Below are 5,649 nucleotides of genomic sequence, written 5' to 3'. Positions count from 1 at the left end.
ACAGTTTTTATTCTAAACTCTTCATCTTGTTTCTTTCTTTATTATTGTCTTTAAATATAATGAATGATTCAAGTATGATTGAGCTTAATTTAATTACTATGTCTAGCTAAACTTTTATACTAGGGATTTGATGTAATTTAATTCGATTCCAGCTTATAATATTAGATTTATTTTTCTTTGTTCTTGTTATAACTTATTATTGTGCTTAAGGCTTCCAGGCAGAAAAATTCCCCTGGATTAAATTATTTCAATAATCACATTCGGGAGAAGGGTTATTGATATGAACAAGGTAATAATTTACTTGAGAATAATAACTTGATGTGGAAACTATATGGTTTGACTCAAGGGGGGCTTTCATAAGTTAATAAAGTATTAAGTTGTGAATTCATAAAACAACCATAAAACCTAATGATCTGATTCATGTTTAATTTCACTATTAAGATAGGTGATTAAATTGGATTAGAATATCTAACAATAAATCGGGAGAGCTTGTTAGTAACCTTAGGGTTGTTTTCTCCTACTTGAACAATTAAACTTGATTAATGAACTAATAGAATAAGCTGGATAGAATTAAATGAAATCAAATTCCCTAGTAGCTTAATCCCCTGATTTCTTTTCACCTAAATTTTGTGTTTGATCTCTTTTACTTTGAATTTTATTTACTTTACAGCGAATTCCTTTTATCATCGTCTAAATAATAATAGGTTAACATAATTTTGGTAATTGATAAACAATCCCTGTGGATACGATACTTTCTTACTCTATATTACTTGTTGCGATTTCGTATACTTGCGAAAACCGCTGTCAAGTTTTTGGTGCCGTTGCCGAGGATTGGCGTATCAATATCAATACAAATTACCCTGTTATTAATTTAGACACTCTTTCGTTTTTATTTAATTTTCTTTTAAGTGTTGTTCCAGGTGTTTTATGCAAAGAAGATCAAGGACGACTGAACCTCTAGTCTTTGACCCAGAAATTGAAAGAACCTTTCGTAGGCACAACGCTGCAAGAAAAGCAAGAGAAATAAAACTCGAACAACAAGCAGACATGGCCAACGAAAACGAAAACAGAAACGAAAACGTAGTTGGACCACCACTTCAACATCCGGTCCGTACCTTAAGGGATTATACAACACCTAATCTGAATGGGACAACCTCAAGTATTACAAGACCTAGGGTAGAAGCTAATAACTTTGAGATTAAACCTGCAATTATCCAAATGCTCTCTACCTCGATCCAATATGGAGGTTTGCCTAGTGAAGATCCTAATGCTCACATCACCAATTTTTTGGAAATTTGTGACACATTCAAACAAAATGGTGTTTCTGAAGATGCAATCAAGTTGAGGCTTTTTCCTTTTACTCTTAGGGATAAAGCTAGATTATGGTTACAATCGTGTCCCGCTGGAAGTTTTACCACATGGGATGAATTAGCTCAAAAATTCCTAGCTAAATTCTTCCCATCCTCAAAAACCACCAAGCTGCGTAATGAGATAATGACATTTGCTCATCATGATCAAGAGAGCTTGTACGAAGCTTGGGAAAGATTCAAGGACTTGCTAAGGAAGTGCCCGCATCACAGTTTGCCCAAGTGGCTACAGGTACAAACTTTTTATAATGCATTATCTCCTAATATTAAAATCACTTTAGATGCAGCTGCAGGTGGATCCTTTGAAAAGAAAGGTATTGATGAAGCATATGAGTTGATAGAGGAGATGGCAAGCAACAGCCACTACCAAAACAATACCGAAAGGAGAAGAACCGCAGGAGTCTATGAAATAGACGCCATTACAGCACTCAATGCCAAGGTAGATAACATGGTAAGGAAATTGGACATGTTAACCACTAATCCTATGCATTCGATTATGCAAGTGTGTGATAGGTGCAATGGACAACATGGAATTGGGGAATGCATCATGGACTCCTTAAATCCGCAGACTTTGAAGCAAGTGAACTATGTGATGAATCAAGGAAGAAAGAATTACCCTTATTCAAATTCATATGATAACAGGTTAGGAATCATCCTAACCTATCTTATGGTAATCCTAACAATGACTTGAATGCACCCCCAGGGTTCCACCCTCCAGAAAAGAAATCTCATGATGACCTCCTCACTGCCCTCTCCAAATCACACATGGAATTCATGAATGAAACCAGGGAGAACCATAAAATCCAGCAAGCTGCAATCAGGAATTTGGAGATTCAGTTAGGGCAGTTCGCAAACATGATGGCATCTCGACCTCAAGGTACGTTACCTAGTAATACTGAAAAGAATCCAAAAGAACAAGTGCAGGCTATCACCTTGAGGAGTGGCAAACAATTAGATGAACCACTGAGGAAAGAAAAGGAGGAAAAAGAACAATCAAAAGTGCCTATCATTGATTTAGAGGAAAAAGAAAAGGTAAAACTCTATGTTCCCCCTATTCCCTTTCCACAAAGATTGAAGAAAGCACAAGATGACAAGAGCTTCCTCAAGTTTCTGGATGTGTTTAAGAAGCTTCAAATTAATATTCCTTTTGCTGAAGCTCTTGCTCAAATGCCTAGCTATGCTAAATTCCTAAAAGATATCTTGAGCAAGAAACGAAAAATTGATGATCAAGAAACAGTGATGTTAACTGAGGAGTGCAGTGCAATTATCCAAAACAAACTGCCTCCAAAGTTAAAAGATCCAGGAAGTTTTTCTATCCCTTGTAACATTGGTAATCTTGACTTTGAAAAGGCTTTGGCAGATTTAGGTGCTAGCATTAATCTTATGTCCTATGAAGTTTTTAAGATGCTAGGTATGGGAGAGCTCAAACCAACAAGGATGTCTTTGCAATTAGCAGATCGTTCAATTAAATATCCTAGAGGGATTGTAGAAGACGTGCTTGTAAAGGTAGGTACATTCATCTTTCCTGTTGATTTTGTTATTCTTGATATTGATGAAGACAGGGAAGGATCTCTAATCCTTGGAAGACCTTTTCTTGCAACTGCAAGAGCATTGATAGATGTTTATGAGGGTAAGTTGACTCTTAGAGTTGGACAGGAAGAGATTGTATTTGATGTACTTAAATCTTGTAAACTCCTTATGGATCATGGAAACTGTTTTAGAATTGACGTAGTCGATGAATGTGTGGAGACCACTTTGCATGTTGAAAATAATGCTAATGAGTCAAGCATCTTGAATGAAAAAGAAAAGGAACTTCCTAAGTATGAACTGAAACAACTTCCACCTCATTTAAAACATGCATTTCTAGGTGAGAACCATTCTTTTCCTGTTATTATTTCTTCTCACTTAACGCTTGATCAAGAGAAAAGGTTGTTGCAGGTTTTACAAAGGCACAAGAAGGCATTAGGATGGTCTATCTCTGATCTACAAGGAATAAGCCCAAGTGTGTGCATGCATAAAATCTTGATGGAAGAAAACTACAAACCTTCAATCGAGCACCAAAGGCGACTGAATCCTAACATGAAGGAGGTAGTTAAGGCTGAAATTATTAAACTCTTAGATGCCGGCATCATTTATCCAATTTCAGACAGTAATTGGGTAAGTCCTGTCCAAGTTGTTCCAAAGAAGGGAGGTATGACTGTTATTTCTAATGAAAACAATGAATTAATCCCCACAAGAACAGTCACAGGTTGGCGTGTGTGTACAGATTATAGAAAATTAAATAAAGCAACACGCAAAGATCACTTTCCCCTTCCCTTTATTGATCAAATGCTTGAAAGGCTTGCAGGATATCCTTTTTATTGTTTCTTAGATGGCTATTCAGGGTACTTCCAAATACCTATAGCCCCTGAAGACCAAGAGAAAACTACATTCACTTGTCCTTATGGCACTTTTGCCTATAGGAGAATGCCTTTTGGGCTATGCAATGCCCCTGCAACCTTTCAAAGGTGCATGATGTCCATCTTTTCTGATATGGTGGAAAAATTTATTGAAATATTCATGGATGATTTTTCTGTATTTGGTTCTTCCTTCGATGCATGCCTTCATAATTTATCTTTAGTGATGCAACGATGTGAAGATACTAACCTTGTGTTAAATTGGGAAAAATGTCACTTCATGGTTAGTGAAGGTATTGTCCTAGGGCATAAAATCTCTCAAAAGGGGATTGAAGTAGACAAGGCAAAAATTGAGGTAATTGAAAAACTACCTCCCCCTAACACAGTGAAGGGCATAAGAAGTTTTCTTGGGCATGCAGGGTTTTACAGGAGATTCATAAAGGATTTCTCAAAAATTACTAAACCTCTTTGCAATTTATTAGTTAAAGATGTACCTTTTGATTTTGACAAAGAATGTTTAGATGCTTTCAACAGGTTGAAGAAGGAGTTAATCTCAGCCCCGATCATCACTACACCAGACTGGACTTTGCCCTTTGTACTCATGTGTGATGCTAGTGATCATGCTGGAGGAGCTGTTCTTGGACAAAGAAAAGACAAGAAGTTGCATGTTATCTATTATGCAAGTCGCACATTGAATGATGCACAATTAAATTATGCAACTACGGAAAAAGAACTGCTAGCTATTGTTTTTGCTTTTGACAAATTCAGGGCATATCTAATTGGAGCTAAAACAATAGTCTACACAGATCACTCCGCCATCAAATACTTGCTGGAAAAGAAAGATGCAAAGCCAAGGCTCATTCGTTGGGTACTTCTATTGCAAGAGTTTGACCTAGAAATTCGCGACAAAAAGGGGACCGAGAACCTCGTTGCTGACCATCTTTCCATGCTTGAATTGGGGGAAGAAGACACAAGCGAGCTACAAATCAATGAAAGCTTTCCTCATGAGCAACTTCTTCTAGTGGCAAATGCTCAAACCCCCTGGTACGCTGACATTGTTAATTATCTTGTTTGCAAAATTCCTCCTCCCAATTTTTCTTACCAACAAAGAAAAAAATTTTTTCATGATATCAAATTCTACTATTGGGAGGAGCCATTTTTGTTCAAGTATTGTAGTGATCAGCTCTTCAGGAGATGTATACTGGAAACTGAAATAGAAAGTGTCCTTAAATTCTGCCATTCAATGGAATGTGGAGGCCACTTTGGAGCAAACAAGATAGCTGCGCGTATACTAGAAAGTGGTTTGTATTGGCCTAATCTTTTTAAAGATGCTTATAACTATGTTCGTCTTTGTGATCGTTGTCAAAGGTTAGGTAACATTTCGAAGAGACATGAAATGCCCCTGAACAGCATCCTTGAAGTCGAAATCTTCGATGTATGAGGTCTGGACTTTATGGGACCTTTTCCACCATCATATTCAAATCAATACATTCTAGTGGCGGTGGATTATGTGTCAAAGTGGGCAGAAGCTGTTGCTCTTCCAAATAACGATGCCAAAAGTGTGATGAGCTTCATCAAGAAAAACATTTTTACAAGGCATGGAACTCCCAGGGCGATAATCACGGACGGAGGTAAGCATTTTTGTAATAGATATTTAGACTCCCTTCTTGCAAAATATGGTGTCACTCATCGTGTAGGTACTCCATATCATCCTCAAACCAGTGGACAAGTAGAGGTCACTAACAGAGAAATCAAAAAGATCCTCGAAACCACTGTTGGACAATCGAGAAAGGATTGGTCCAAAAAGCTAGACGATGCTCTATGGGCCTACAGAACGGCATTCAAAACGCCTATAGGTATGTCTCCATATCGCATGGTGTATGGTA

General features: G+C 37.4%; 1 non-coding gene across 1 annotated transcript; it reads right to left on the bottom strand.

Annotated features, from left to right (window-relative positions):
- Positions 1 to 1,476: 1,476 nt before the first annotated feature.
- LOC149496254 (small nucleolar RNA R71) lies at positions 1,477 to 1,583 on the bottom strand. The gene has a single exon (XR_016321083.1). It is a non-coding gene; the product is annotated as a small nucleolar RNA R71 (small nucleolar RNA).
- Positions 1,584 to 5,649: the final 4,066 nt, after the last annotated feature.

The sequence above is a fragment of the Jatropha curcas genome, chromosome 5 (genome assembly GCF_041381405.1).
Source record: "Jatropha curcas cultivar XTBG-Jc1 chromosome 5, XTBG_Jcur_1.0, whole genome shotgun sequence".
NCBI lineage: Eukaryota > Viridiplantae > Streptophyta > Magnoliopsida > Malpighiales > Euphorbiaceae > Jatropha > Jatropha curcas.
This window is presented reverse-complemented; position numbering and strand designations above follow the sequence as displayed.